The sequence below is a fragment of the Schistocerca cancellata genome, chromosome 3 (assembly GCF_023864275.1).
Source record: "Schistocerca cancellata isolate TAMUIC-IGC-003103 chromosome 3, iqSchCanc2.1, whole genome shotgun sequence".
NCBI lineage: Eukaryota > Metazoa > Arthropoda > Insecta > Orthoptera > Acrididae > Schistocerca > Schistocerca cancellata.
Window position 1 is genome coordinate 294758173 of NC_064628.1, and position 16492 is coordinate 294774664.

Genomic DNA, 16492 nt, shown 5'->3' on the forward strand with positions numbered 1-16492 from the left:
AAATTCTACAAGAAGCTACCAACGCTTCTGAAGTGAGCTGCCATGTCCTAAGTGTTTCGGGTGTTTCTAGAGCGACATATTTATTTATTTATTTATTTTTTAGTCCCTGAAGAAATGTGTTCAGACATTAGGGGTTAAATATTTTTAACTGTAAAGAAGCATATGCTAAAACTACACCTACAGATGCACTAAAAATAAACTTTTTTGTCACTAAAATATCGAATTTAGCGGCGCTTGCGAATTTCAACGATCTTTCTGTTATCAGTGTTGCCAACGAGCAGCTACAAATTATAAAACCCGTTGTTACATTGTGTTTGGTTAGGCAGTTTCATTTTCTTTCATTTGACATTTACACTTACTGTGTTTCAACAACGGCATGTCCAGTGGTGTGCGAAGAGACCGCACTCGTTGAGATAGGGATGAATTTGCATAAAGCGTAAGCGTAGTTATCCGCGTGAACTTCGAACTCGGCGCTAATTTTCTTGGATGACGTAGGTGCTACCGTAGTTCCTCGAGCGGCCGTGTGAGGCACTGCCGTCGAGCTCCGCCTGCAGGCCAGCTGTTGCAAGCAAAAGCAAAGTCGTTGATAGCGGAGAGGCATTTCAGTGCCGATATCTGTAGGTTGTTGGTGGTGGAAGTTGTGGAGTTGTGCGGCTTAACTAGTGCGTGTTTACGTGTGGAGGGACTGTTAGTAAATTCTTTGTTATTTCTCTCTTGCCCGTAAATTCCGGACGGTAGTGAAGTCAAACAAAAGTCAACGACGTAACATTAGCATATCAAGATTGCACTCTCCGGACGTGGGGAACATCTTTGATACTGAAGAGCAAACATCATCTTAGGTAATGTATTTGTAATATACAGTTACGGAAGGTTTAAGGGTATTGAATTGTAACAATATGTGCAAACATAACCTAACAAATAACGCTAATGTACGTTGATAGTTCTTCGAAGAGCAATCATCCTGTTCCATACATTAAGCACTTGACGTTTATTATAGCCCTGAAAAGAACAGTTTTTCTTCCTATGTGTATGTAAATGATAAAAAGTGTGAAGTGTAGTAGGAAACAAGGCGATATATTTGTCAGCATAAAAGTTTTTTGACATGAATCTATTAAATTCCTGTATATGTTTGTCTTAAAATTTGCAGATGCTTTGTATTATAATGTGAGCGAAAACTTGGTATCTTTGTACTGTTGTACCGGTTGCGACTTAGATACATCAACATTTGTAGCAAGAAAAGAGGTAGATCACGAAGTTTGAAATGTAGAAAGACGCCGACGTACCACTTGCTGTTGTACGCGAGAGAATTCAGTCTGGCGTCAGTCCATGTTCGGTACTTTCTCCCCGTGGAGAAAGCAGGATACTAACTTATAGTTACTGTTATTCCACAGGGCTACGAAATAATATGAAAGTAAGCTGGGGTCAGAATTAAAGGCTTTCTCACGTCAATATAATTTTTTGCTACAAAAACCGAAATTTTCATAGTGAACGGTTGAATCGTTGAATCCCTCAGTTCCCTGAAGATCGGTACACCTTTGCGCTGGCAACTTTTTTTAAGTAGGTGACGAAGACCATTCGAGAAACAGGTAACATGTTACGTAATCGAGAGCTTGTCTAGCTACCAGCCGAACAGCGCAAATATTTTGTATTAAATTGAGAAAAGAAAATAGACTACGGCACTGCTGGAGAACATTTGTCAACAGCATAGTCACTGGAACCCGTAGACATTGTCCCACAGAACGTACAAATGTTTGTATGCTGAATCGTAGTTTTTCAAAGCGTCTCTTTGGCATTAGGAAAAAAATTCACGTGGAAACATTTACTTGCTTGTTTACGAGTAATGATTACTTTTGGAACTGGCCTAGTCGCTTGCTTGTTACTTACGTTATCCCTGGTCCCATCTTTCACTTTCCGCGCGTCATGTCTGCCCGCGTAAGGTTTGCCCTTGACTTAATCTATAACTGCGTCCCGAATTTAATTTTTGCCGGAATCTATTTTGTATTAGTTTATTAACTGTTCTTGGAAGATTTGTACAACAGCCAGACAGCGAGTTGAAAGTGAAAGTGGATGGACTACTTTGAGCAAAGCTATTTTCAAGAAAAGCAGTTTGCCATTTTTCTTGTCGGTTTCCCCCTACAGTTTCGGAGCACTTAATAGAGTTGGTGTTTGCTGTGTTCGGGCAATTCCACTGGACTGCCCTCTGACAGACGTAAATCTGCTCTAGTGACTTCGGTTTTTGATACGTACATCTCACATGGGAGAAATAAGCAGTAATTAAGGATCGTTCTAATCTGCTACAGCAAAGTACCAAGGCAGTGTACATTGTGCTGAGATAAAATTCCGAAGGAAAGTTTTACATAATAAGCTCTAAATTGTCAAACAAAATAGTCTGGTCTCGGCGGACTTAAACAGTTTGTATAAGCAAACAACAATCAGAGATCAACATACAACTCGAGTTACCAGTCCAAGGAGATATTCATTCTAATCTTATATTAACAGTTGGATGCAGCTATAGTCAGGATGTTCGACAATATTCGTGTATCAGACAGACTGCAAATCGGTATGTCACTGAATGTCGACCATACGGGGACCAAGCTGTTTCATACATCCCCGCTAAGAAGGCAATTGCGCGGAGATGAGCAAGGAGATACAGACGTCATTCTTTTTGATGGTGGCATTTCACCGTCATCGTTGTCATTATCGTTAGTTGCTTTTTACCCGATCTGCCAAAGGCGTTTGATTGTGTGCATCGGGATACTCTAGGTAAGCTTTGTAGAATTCATGCTTTTACAAACAACGTGTTTGTACTGAGTACCGGTACAAGTAATGCTGGATGGGCAGAAAATTTTAAAAATCGTGGAGGGGCGATTTTGAGTCCAGTGATAACTGTTTGTACTGTATATTTGATTTATTTATTCATCCAAAGTTCATCTCACAAAGACCTAGAATTTTTCATCATAATAATCAAAATACACATATAGAGTAAACAAGTATGTTTTTAGGAGGATAGGACAGGTGGTTGGCCGTGCCTCTGATGAAGGAATCATCATGGTTTTTGCTTGAAATTATTTAGGAATAGCGTAGACAACCTAAATCGGATGGCCAGACGGAGCAAACTCCAGTCTTCTGCACAGCCTGATTCTTTTGGCCCCTATTGTGCAGTGTCATTTGATTTTCACGAGATAGCCTGTAATGTGAATGACCTACTTAACATACATCGAGCAGAGTTAGTAATTTTGCATGGTATTTAATGCCGTCAGAGAGGAATCGACAGAAGAAACTGTTAAAAATGTATTACAAAGAATTATTAAGTAGGTCCTCGAAATAAAATGGACTCGCTCGCAAACAACAAATAGAATAACTCCCATACAGGTGAATCATATGAATAGGAGTCAATAAATAAAGTACAGTGGTCCAATTTTTTTTCTGTGTGCGTGTTGAAGAATAAACAATTATACTGAAGTGCTCAAACGACTACCTTCGGCAGCTTTTGTTCCTCATGTCATTGTTTTCATATTATTACTAGTCTTGAGAAAGAAACAACATCTCAACATATGTAGAATATTTCAGTTTATTATAAAATGTTTTATAACTGCCTGGGGCAACTCAAACCTTAGAAGTGCTCATGCTTAACGTGACACTTTGATGTAATGCCATTTGTCTTGCGTAAGCGAGACATTGAGTTGCTATGTTAGCTCTGTACATTGGAAGCTGGGTATTGGGGGACATTTCATTCACTTAATAGGAATAGCATGTTTTACCTCTCCCTTACAAGGAAGTTTTGAACTGTACAGTAGGGACAAGTCTTATATTTTACGAAATAGCTACCGCGTCGAATACCTCTATTCTTAAAATGATTGTTGTCGAATTCTGATGTGCTGTAGTCAGTCAGTAAATTTGTTTCTGTTTCTACCAATCATGTCATTACTGCTTTTGAGGCAGCGTGGAAGGTATTCCTTATTTATTGAGTGACTATGTACCCATTATTATCCTCTTATCTTCATAGAGTGAGTGCAAGAGAAGACAATCCTGCGCTGTAATGTCCGAATGTCTCATGAGGGACCTATGAAGTGTCTGCCCGTAAAACTATTGGGAAAAGCCCCGTAAATTAGGTGGGAATCGTGTAATATACAAAGCGCGTGTACGAAATCAAAGTCAAATGCTTATGAATGTTGTGTAATTTTCAAATATTAGGTAAAGAAATAAAACTGCATTCATCAGTGTGTACGAGAGAGTGAAGTTATACAGTTTTGGTGGGTAAGAGGAGAAGCGGAAAGCTTAACTGGAACTTCTTTGACGCTTGAAATATTTCATCGGGCCGGGACTCGAACTGTGTTTTACTACTTACAGAGCTACTAAGCACTAATGGGAACATGTTCTAGGCTTCATTCTGCCAGTTCGTTGTAGCTTACACTATGAATGGCTTTCACCACTGGCAATGCTGTTTTGCATTAAGAATGTCGAACTTATTTCCTCTTTCCTCCTCTCCTCGTCGTTGAGTGATAAATCTTGTGTTCCAAAAAATACTTCTGAGCAGACGACAGGGGTACTAGTTTAAGTGAAACAGAACTTAATCCTCTTTAGGTGTTCGTTGCAAGTCGGACAGCTCTCTATTTGCGGCTGCATGCCTATACTTGTGAGCAGCGTTTAGTTATGCCAGTCATCACCAAGTGACGTCTGGTCGAGCGTTACGCGGAATCTTGTGCCTTAGCACGTGCTGGGCTCGCAGCTATCAGAACGCAGAGGTCCCGCGTTCAAGGTGACACGGCGGCGCACAGTCAGGGTCATGTGCCTCTCCCTTCCAGTGACACAGACGCATTAAGAAGAGCTTCTTCGCTGCAACACTGAGGCACAAATTGGATCACTGACAGAAAGTGAAAGTGACGCTTTGTGGCCATTCATTAGTGATTACACTGAAACATCACAACCATCCGGCGCTTCCCATTAATGAGAAGGCCTCATCACGAAAAAAAAATATCGGTCACATATACAAGCAACCTTGTAAACAGCCTATGTGATAACGCATTCGTTCGATAAGCGATTTTGCTACTTTCGTGGCATTTCGCGATCATTAAGAACGACTGAGAGAGGCGTAGTAGTGTCCACCGAGTCGTCACATTTACCACCAACTAGACAATGTGGAATGTAAATGCCGTTAAGCTTTTGAGAGTTTATATGTTAGAGCCAGAAACTATCGTAGGATCAACATTAGACTGCCGAAACTCTGCATTTGTTGCTTAACCCACGTACAGTCGCCGAGCTCCTCCTCTGTAACATGAACGTTGACGAAAAAATCTCCAATAGCCCTTGAGAGTAGGGATATGCTCGTAGTCATATGCGAGAACCGTAGTGGTGGATTGAGACGTGTGAGTGGTGACACTCACAGCCATAAATTCAACTCAGCTGAGCAGTAGTGAGTTGAGTTAGAGCGAAAAATAGTAGCAAGCAAGATCACTTCAGACCGGCCATGGAATTGAGCCATGTTGTGGGAGGAATGAAAGGTACTACCACACGTGGTCTGTGGTTTCCCTTGTTAGGCGAAGCTGAACGAAAATATTAAACATTATCTGCAATGTTTGCTGGCTGTTAATATTTATTTTTATTTTATATGAGCGAGGTTTCTACGGCTGCCGCCGCCTCTCGCATCCCAATTTCCATCGTTCACGGTCATTCCAGTCTCCTTCATTAAGACCTCTCGCCGCCATTGCTTCGCTGACGTTGTCTTTCCAGCATCTCGCAGGTCTACCGCGCTTTCTTCTTTGATGTGGAGTCCATTGCCATACCCGTTTTGGCCATCTTGTGACTGGCATACGCTGCAAGTGACCATACCAGAGTAGGCCCTTCCTTTCTATGTAGTCTAGGATTGTGCTTTTGACATTCATAACCTCTCTGATCCTATCATGTCTATTATGGTCAAGTCTGGAGTATCCACAACTCCGTCTCCAGAAATCCATCTCGACAGCCAGCAGGCGATCTTTCTGCCTCTGAGTTAGTTCCCACAACTCTGCACCATATGTTGTGATACTTTCAATAATTGTGTGGTAGATGGTATGTTTTGTTCAGCGCGTTGTTTTTGTTCCAGAGAATACCATTTAGTTGTTTTATGGCTCGCTTGCCCTGGCCTATTTTATTGTTTACATCATCAATACTTCTACCATTGGATGACGGTGTCACTCCCAAGTACTTAAAATTATGACAGAATCAGAACCGAGCTGTAAGTCGTTAACAGTATTTTCTCCCACTTTCAGATATTCTGTTTTAGATACGTTTGACAAGATCCCATTTTTCATATTCTTCTTTTAATTTGCGGAGCATGTAATTTGCATCTTCCTCATCTCCAGTTACTAACACTTGGTCGTCAGCAAAACATAGTGAACAAGATCTCGTCGTCTATAGGGACACCCATTCCTCCGCATTTTCTTTTCCATGATTTTAGTGTCTCCTCTAGGTAGATCTTAGAGTGTAGGGGCAAGTGTGCATCCCTGGCGTATTCCATTTGTCACCTCAAACTCTTGAGATAGTTGATTTCTCTGATTTCTCGCTTTAACCGTTGCCGTACAACCTTGGTAGAAGAGTCTGACAGCTTTCACATAGCTCGGTGACACACCATTATCAATTAGACTTGACCATATCTTGTTCTGTGGAACTGTGTAATAAGCTTTCTGGAGGCCTACAAAGACAAGGTGGGTTGTAAGGCCCCTTGCTGTCCTTTTCTCCACTAGGTTTTTGAGGGTAAATACTCCATCAGTACAGGAGCGACCAGATCTGAATCCATTTTGTTCTTCAGATTCAGTTATTTCTTCTTCTATCCTCCTTTTTAGGATACGGCCATAGACTCACACTAATACCACGATAGTTGCACAATTCCTCCTGTTACCCTTCTTAAATATTGACGTAATTGTTGCCTTTTTCCACTCCTTTGGGGCTTCGTCACCTCTAAGGCATTTGTCAAAAATCACTGCCAATATCTCAGAGTTTTGACGGTGCTGCTTTAACCAGTTCTATATAAATATTTATATGTATTTATCTATATAAATATTTATTATATTAATATATTGCTGAGACTTTCGGGCGTTGCGATGGATATCGCTGAAATTTCCCCGTAGTAAGAAGACTGCTTGTCATGGTCTACTTGAAGTATGTCCCATATGTAGAAGTATTTGTACTTTGTACAGGAGGTGTACCAACATGTAGGTAGGCTTATCAATACATATGAGCTTTCCGAAGTTTCGACCGTTCAGTAGCCGCAAACATGCCAACAGAGTTAATCTGTCTGTCCTATGAATGTAGTTAGCTGAGGTGCTTGTGTGTAGCTTTCCCTATTTTCTGATAGACAACTTGAGGCGGCGACCTGTATCAGCACTTTCACTTCACATTTCATCCTACTTCCATAGGAGACACTTCCGCTTCCGATTCTGCTTTATTTGTCGACTTTCCACCTGTACTGCGCATTGATTACATGAGTAGCTAGCGTGTGGCAATGTAGGTAACCGACCCTCTGTACCTAATCCAACATTTCATTCTTGTAGTAGTTTTTTCCATTAAGTCCACCAGGTTTTGACCAGCGGAAGTCCTTTTCGCCGAGGAACAGGAGGAACTTGCACACTCAGTAAAACGTATTTATTCCGAGGCAATTCTCCTGCTAGATTCAATCTGGGTTGGGCTGTTTTAAAACTCTGAACCAAAGTCTTATTTCTGTTGTAAGAAAAACAGTTTTTTAAATAAATCGTCAAATATGTAGCAAAACATCCTGCTGCGACTATCATCGACTGACGAATACCATCTGACACATTTTACAGGTCAGAGTAGAATAAACCACCTGCCCATGATTACAATATGCTCAAAGTATGTAAGTAAAACACTGGAAGCAAGTGGGCCTATTACATGGCACGGCGTCATCTAGTACACAACCACATGTAGTACAGCTATCGAAGCTGCGAAGCACAATTTAAAGATTTTGTTGTTATTTCTGTTTTGCATTGTTCATTTTTACTGTCACACTCATTTTGTTTTTGATTGGGGTATTGCTTGTTCCATTGTGTGTCGCACTAACTTTTTATTGCATTATTGAGTGCATAGGTGTCCGCAAGAGGATGGGTGGGGAGCAAGAGGTGCACTTGCCGCCCCTTGCCCCCCCCCCCCCCCCCCCGCTCCACTTTCGAATGTGCTCCAGCACACAGTTTTAATCTGCCAGGAAGTTTCATATCAGCGCACACTCCGCTTCAGAGTGAGAATTTCGTTCTAGAAACATCCCCAAGGCTGTGGCTAAGCCATGTTTCCGCAATATTCTTTCTTCCAGGAGTGCTAGTGTTGCAAGGTTCGCAGGAGAGCTTCTGTGAAGTTTTGAAGGTAGGAGACGAGGTACTGGCGGAATTAAGGCTGTGAGAACGGGGCGTGAGTCGTGCTTGGGTATCTCAGTTGGTAGAGCACTTGCCCGCAAAAGGCAGAGGTCCCGAGTTCGAGTCTCGGTCCGGTACACAGTTTTAATCTGCCAGGAAGTTTCATTACAGCACGTGTTTGTTTTAGTTGGTGACAGAGAAACTGTTCCTCATGACACACTCAAGAAACACTGACTTCGTGCTAGTGAGGATACAATGGAGAACTGCGTCAAACTTCAGAACTGATGCTATGTAGAGTTGTCAGATACGGATTTGAGGGGTGATTTTTAACTATTCTCAAACGAGTACACAAAACGATAACTTGAAGACGTAAATTGGCTTCTGCGCGTACACACAATATATATTTAAGTGCATTGTAGACGGTACTTCTCATTGTCATATATTAGGATTTTTTTAGTTTCCCTCACGGATGGAACGTTGGACAAGTAATTTACTTTTTCGTTCGCTATTGAAATAGTCTGTGGGCATCTGAAGATTATTTGTGGATTCCACTCTGAAAGCAGTTCCTTGGAATTTTCTCAACATGTTTTCCTGAGTATTTGCCTGCCAGTCGACGTTTTAACATTCCTCCGAACACACCGTGACTCAACCCTTTAATCATTTGCGCTGTCCTTCGCATTATAGACCGCTTGATCGCTTTTAGTGAACCTGCTGTGCATTCCACACGCTTGAGCACACTATTCCATTCCAGCATCCTCGTGGAGGGTCGGGGAAAACCACGGAAAAGTCAGTCAGTGTTGTTGGACTGGAATTCAAAGTCCGCTCTTCCAGAATGCGAGTCCAGGTGTCTTGGGAAAATTTTCTCGGTACGACATAACCACAGTTCGAAACGAAACAAAAGCAGTACGCTACGTAGCTCAGAATGTGTTTGCTCGAGTCTGCAACGCCGGCAGTGGTTGGGCGTCGTGCCCAGAGTACGAGGGAGGCAGCCAGTTACGCCGAGGGCAGTCAAGCGAGGTGTCGCCGCCGCGGACGCCCGCCTGGACATCGCTGGCCGGTGGCTGCTGACCATTGGCTTCTGGCCACTGGCTAGCAGGCGTGGCAACGCTGCACACCCGAAACACGGGATGCACGCGTCTGCGGAAATATCCGCTCTGCTCGTCCGGCCGCTGCGTTGAACCCGATTGACAGCCCCAGGGTGAGGCATGCGGCTCCTGGTCACGTCCGCCAATAAGCTCACTGAACTGTACAGGACCTCTGGTGTCAGACGCCCAGCTACTAAGGCTTTGTCGTTAAATACGAATGTCCGGAGCCTCATCCTACAGCAGAGCTTTATTCATGAACTAGCTGTATACCTGGCGTTGCCCGGGTGTGTATTTATTCCAATGTTCTATTAGTCCACGTCCTCCCCCCTCCCCCCCCCCCGTCCGCCTCCTCCACCACCACCAATCTGACCTTCTCTTCCCGCCCCGTATCTATGCTCATCTCCTCCTTCACTCTCACTGTCTATCCATCTCCTCCTGCCCCGAATGTCTCCACGTTATTACTCTAACCCCAATAGGAGGCTGGTAGTTCTTACCCCCACAGTATTTCTTTTCTAATTGTAACTAATATGTTTGCCAAATTCGCTTAAAATTGATCAGGCATTTAGGATGAGCTTTTTATCCATGGCTTTGCCCGCCTACGCACATGTCAAGCGTATTTCGCGTCTTCATACATGTGAAAGTAGCTCTGTATTTTTACGCTTTCACGACAAAAGCACTGAACTGTTTTCGATAAAATTTGGTAGGGAAATAGCGTGAACGCTGAGGATTTGAAGAATATAACGCAAAATATGGAACAAAAATTGCTCATTGAAAAAGTATTTAGTATTTACTATTTGACTTTTGAACTTTATCATATTTGTGAAGATACTTTTATTGGTTGTGTTCTACGTAATACGATTCAATGTAATGCTTATACAATCCTCTACGTGTTTAACCGATACTTTCATACTATCACCACTCACAAGGCCGTCACGTATTAACGGCTGAGCGTCATGTGTGTCTCTTAACTTCCACGTTTCGGTCAAACACGTGCGAACAGGTTGTGGTCATGTCGTTAGCGTTACTGTTTGTCTTCACGCGTTGCCGGACTCGAGCCCTTCCCGGTCCTTTTCTCTCTCTCTCTCTCTTTTCTCTTTTCTCTCAAACATCCCAACCGGTATCGCCTGGCCAATAAAGCCGTACGCACACTTCATCTCGATTTTACTGATTCGCGAGCGCAGCAATGGGTAACAGCTAGAGTACAATGCTTATGTAATCATCAACGTATTTAATCCATGCCAATACATACATCCATATTAAATTATAAATGCGAAAGTAACTGTTACATTTTCACGACTCTACCGCTAAACCGATTCCGATTAAATTTGGTACAAAAATAATTTGAACAGTGAGGAAGAGCTTGGTCACTTTATAAAGTTGTATCTTTTTGGGTATTATTCACATTTTCAAATATGGTGTACATGAGTAAAAGGCAGATGACGCTGGCGCGATGGTCGGCGACTCATAGTTTTCGTAGATTATTCAGCAGCAGTGAAAAACTGAGAGCGTTGTTTATGATGTTGAGTTGTTACACCACTTCGCATTGCTGGAGAGTTTTACTGCAGATACAACAATAAAATAAGACGGTGAGTCAGAGAACTGTATTTAAAACTATTACTGTGAGCCTTGCAAACGTAAGTGTGATTGAGAGCATGGTTTCAAGAGAACTCAAGCTGCGAATGTTACTCGGATCCTGTAAACCTCAGAACAATCTCATGTCTGCCGGAACTTAGATCCGGAACGTCAGGTGCTTTAAGGGTTGCACAGACATTAGAACAAATGGTTCAAATGGCTCTGAGCACTATGGGACTTAACTGCTGAGGTCATCAGTCCCCTAGAACTTAGAACTACTTCAACCTAACTAACCTAAGGACATCACACACATCCATGCCCCAGGCAGGATTCGAACCTGCGACCGTAGCGGTCACGCGGTTCCAGACTGAAGCGCCTAGAACCGCACGGCCACACCGGCCAGCACATTAGAACAGTCACAAGCGGTCGCATTTTAGACGCTGAGGGTCAGGCGCGTCTCTTACAGCTCCCGAAACACGTGAAGACCTAAAAAGAGCTGTGCGGTTACATGTGGAACGTCGGAGGCCCTTGTCAGGCTGCATTTCACTAGCATCTATTAACTGATTATGTTAATCATAAAGTAGTTATCTAAGGGAAGGATAAAAAATGTAGACGTTATAATGGATTGAAATGGAAGGAAGAAGTGGTTGGTGTGTGCTGATTTGGTGGCAAAACCTCACATCCAGTACTAGGCGAGCCAAAGGAACTCCTATAACTCTACTTCTGCACGAATGTAATGAAACGAGGCCTTTCTTAAATGTAATTAGAAAATATAATGCTTTCAGATTCGACATACAGCAAAATAATACACACATTCATTATGTACCTACATGCCGGCTCTGCGTACATTTCATACGTCTCTAAACCAGTATGTATGCAGACATCTCGAAAAATTACTTGCTTACTTACTCACTGTCAGTCATCATAACAAAACCACTGATATGCGAGTGAAGCAAAAGGCAACAGCCGGCATTTAATATATTTCAACGCATTTGTGCACATGTTTCACCTGCATCTGACGCAGCTCAAAACTTATGACTTCGTATCTGCTGAACTATGTGCTGTACCGTGATACAATTCTGCAGGTACATCCAGTGGTATATCTGCCTAATGTCTGTGAAATGTGTTGTGGATAGACTTAAAAGTACAGAATGAGGTTTTCACTCTGCGGCGGAGTGCGCGCTGATATGAAACTTCGTGACAGATTAAAACTGTGTGCCGGACGGAGTTCGAGTCTCGGTCCGGCACACACTTTTAATCTGCCACGAAGTTTCACAGAATTAATACGTTAAAAGATCGTTCATGATGCGACAGTTTTCATGCATCTCACTATTTGACATCATATCTCCTGAACTGTGTGTCGTACAATGATACATTTTTGGAGGTGCATTCAGCAACATACGTGGATACTGTCTGTGAAACGTGTTGCGAATAAAATTCGTAGTAAAGAAGCAATAAATCAAAACGTCATGCTCATGCGGCAGTTTTATTCCATGTACAGCGAAAATTTAATAAGTCTTAAACGTTTTTCCTTTCATTTTGTTGGGGTCGTCAGCGAGAAAAAGTTTTGTAAGTGTTTGAAATTGTGTGTAAAGTTCTTTGCGATCTCTTAAGTGCTCTCATTCTCAAATACTGGATGACAGAAGTATGGGTACTTGGACGTCGTGGGCTACGCTGCTTTTTCACCCCCACCCCTTTGATAGATGAGTCGTTCCTCCTCCTCCCCCCCTCCCCCCCAGAGCTGATTTCCATGCAATAAGTCATATATGTACCAAGTTTGTTTGAAATCGATCCATTGGTTTAGAAGGAGGCGGATTAAGTCTACTGGGAGTACCACCTTCAGTAGGAAGCTGCTAGTAAAGCGAGTGCTTGATGAGAATGGCTTGGATACTGCACTCCAACCACGTGAGGTGCGGCGACTATCTCGCCAGGACAACCTATCGAATCAGCATGACACGGCCCTCTGGTTGTTGTGGTCTTCAGTCCTGAGACTGGTTTGATGCAGCTCTCCATGCTACCCTATCCTGTGCAAGCTTCTTCATCTCCCAGTACCTACTGCAACCTACATCCTTCTGAATCTGCTTAGTGTATTCATCTCTTGGTCTCCCCCTTCGATTTTTACCCTCCACGCTGCCCTCCAATACTAAATTGGTGATCCCTTGATGCCTCAGAACATGTCCTACTAACCGGTCCCTTCTTTTCGTCAAGTTTTGCCATTAACTTCTCCCCAATCCTATTCAATACTTCATTAGTTATGTGATCCACCCATCTAATCTTTAGCATTCTTCTGTAGCACCACATTTCGAAAGCTTCTATTCTCTTCTTGTCCAAACTATTTATCGTCCATGTTTCACTTCCATACATGGCTACACTCCATACAAATACTTTCAGAAACGACTTCCTTGCCAACGCCAGTCTACATTTTATATCCTCTCTACTTCGACCATCATCAGTTATTTTGCTCCCAAAATAGCAAAACTCCTTTACTACTTTAAGTGTCTCATTTCCTAATCTAATTCCTTCAGCATCACCCGACTTAATTCGACTACATTCCATTATCCTTGTTTTGCTTTTGTTGATGTTCATCTTATATCCTTCTTTCAAGACACTGTCCATTCCGTTCAACAGCTCTTCCAAGTCCTTTGCTGTCTCTGATAGAATTACAATGTCAACGTTGAACCTCAAAGTTTTTATTTCTTCTCCATGGATTTTAATACCTACTCCGAATTTTTCTTTTGTTTCCTTTACTGCTTGCTCAATATACAGATTGAATAACATCGGGGATAGGCTACAACCCTGTCTCACTCCCTTCCCAACTACTGCTTCCCTTTCATGTCCTTCGACTCTTATAACTGCCATCTGGTTTCAGTACAAATTGTAAATAGCCTTTCGCTCCCTGTATTTTACCACATGAAATATGGACGATAAATAGTTTGGACAAGAAGAGAATAGAAGCTTTCGAAATGTGGTGCTACAGAAGAATGCTGAAGATTAGATGGGTAGATCACATAACTAATGATGAAGTATTGAATAGAACTGGGGAGAAAAGGAGTATGTGGCACAACTTGACAAAAAGAAGGGACCGGTTAGTAGGACATGTTCTGAGGCATCAAGGAATCACAAATTCAGCATTGGAGGGCAGCGTGGAGGGTAAAAATCGTAGAGGGAGAGCAAGAGATGAATACACTAAGCAGATTCAGAAGGATGTGGGTTGCAGTAAGTACTGGGAGATAAAGAAGCTTGCACAGGATAGGGTAGCATGGAGAGCTGCATCAAACCAGTCTCAGGACTGAAGACAACAACAACAACAACAACAACAACAACAACAACAACATTTTACCCCTGCCACCTTTAGAATTTGAAAGAGAGTATTCCAGTCAACATTGTCAAAAGCGTTCTCTAAGTCTACAAATGCTAGAAACGTGGGTTTGCCTTTCCGTAATCTTTCTTCTAAGATAAGTCGTAAGGTCAGTATTGCCTCACGTGTTCCAATATTTCTACGGAATCCAAACTAATCTTCCCCGTGGTCGGCTTCTACCAGTTTTTTCATTCGTCTGTAAAGAATTCGCGTTAGTATTTTGCAGCTGTGACTTATTAAACTGATAGTTCGGTAATTTTCACATCTGTCATCACCTGCCTTCTTTGGGATTGGAATTATTATATTCTTCTTGAAGTCTGAGGGTATTTCGCCTGTCTCATACATCTTGCTCACCAGATGGTAGAGTTTTGTCAGGACTGGCTCTCCCAAGGCCATCAGTAGTTCTAATGGAATGTTGTCTACTCCTGGGGCCTTGTTTCGACTCAGGTCTTTCAGTGCTCTGTCAAACTCTTCACGCAGTATCGTATCTCCCATTTCATCTTCATCTACATCCTCCTCCATTTCCATAATATTGTCCTCAAGTACATCGCCCTTGTATAGACCTTCCATATAATCCTTCCACCTCTCTGCTTTCCATTCTTTGCTTAAAACTGGGTTTTCATCTGAGCTCTTGATGTTCATACAAGTGGTTCTCTTATCTCCAAAGGTCTCTTTAATTTTCCTGTAGGCAGTATCTATCTTACCTCTAGTGAGATAAGCATGTACATCCTTACATTTGCCCTCTAGCCATCCTTGCTTAGCCATTTTGCACTTCCTGTCGATCTCATTTTTGAGACGTTTGTATTCCTTTTTGCCTGCTTCATTTACTGCATTTTTAAATTTTCTCCTTTCATCAATTAAATTCAATATTTCTTCTGTTATCCAAGGAGTTCTACTAGCCCTCGTCTTTTTACCTACTTGATCCTCTGCTGCCTTCACGACTTCATCCATCAGAGCTACCCATTCTTCTTCTACTGTACTTCTTTCCCCCATTCCTGTCAATTGTTCCCTTATGCTCTCCCCGAAACTCTGTACAACCTCTGGTTCTTTCAGTTTATCCAGGTCCCATCTCCTTAAATTCCCACCTTTTTGCAGTTTCTTCAGTTTTAATCTACAGTTCATAACCAATAGATTGTGGTCAGAGTACACATCTGCCCCTGGAAATGTCTTACAATTTAAAACCTGGTTCCTAAATCTCTGTCTTACCATTATATAACCTATCTGACACCTTCTAGTATCTCCAGGAGTCTTCCATGTATACAACCTTCTTTCATGATTCTTGAACCAAGTGTTAGCTATGATTGAGTTGTGCTCTGTGCAAAATTCTACCAGGCGGCTTCCTCTTTCATTTCTTAGCCCCAATCCATATTCACCTACTACGTTTCCTTCTCTCTCTTTTCCTACACTCTAATTCCAGTCACCCATGACTATTAAATTTTCGTCTCCCTTCACTACCTGAATAATTTCTTTTATCTCACCATACATTTCATCAATTTCTTCATCTGCAGAGCTTGTTGGCATATAAACTTGTACTACTGTAGTAGGCGTGGGCTTCGTGTCTATCTTGGCCGCAATGATGCGTTAACTATGCTGTTTGTAGTAGCTTACCCGCACTCCTATTTTTTTTATTCATTATTAAACCTACTCCTGCATTACCACTATTTGACTTTGTATTTATAACCCTGTAGTCACCTGACTGGAAGTCTTGTTCCTCCTGCCACCGAACTTCACTAATTCCCACTATATCTAACTTTAACCTATCCATTTCCCTTTTCAAATTTTCTAATCTACCTGCCCGGTTAAGGGATCTGACATTCCACGCTCCGATCCGTAGAACGCCAGTTTTCTTTTTCATGATAACGACGTCCTCTTGTAGTCCCCGCCCGGAGATCCGAATGGGGGGACTATTTTACCTCCGGACTATTTTACCCAAGAGGACGCCATCATCATTTAACCATACAGTAAAGCTGCATGCCTCGGGAAAAATTACGGCCGTTATTTCCCCTTCCTTTCAGCCGTTCGCAGTACCAGCACAGCAAGGCCGTTTTGGTTAACGTTGCAAGGCCAAGTCAGTCAATATTCCAGACTGTTGCCCCTGCAACTACTGAAAAGGCTGCTGCCCCTCTTCAGGAACCACA

At 42.3% G+C, this 16492-nt stretch overlaps 1 protein-coding gene across 1 annotated transcript in view; it reads left to right on the forward strand.

Annotated features, from left to right (window-relative positions):
• Positions 1-560: 560 nt before the first annotated feature.
• LOC126174994 (NADPH--cytochrome P450 reductase) overlaps positions 561-16492 on the forward strand; it is a 210567-nt gene continuing 194635 nt past the window's right edge. The window contains exon 1 of the mRNA XM_049921477.1: positions 561-839. The gene's annotated coding sequence lies outside the window, so the exon portion shown is untranslated. The remainder of the gene's footprint in view (positions 840-16492) is intronic.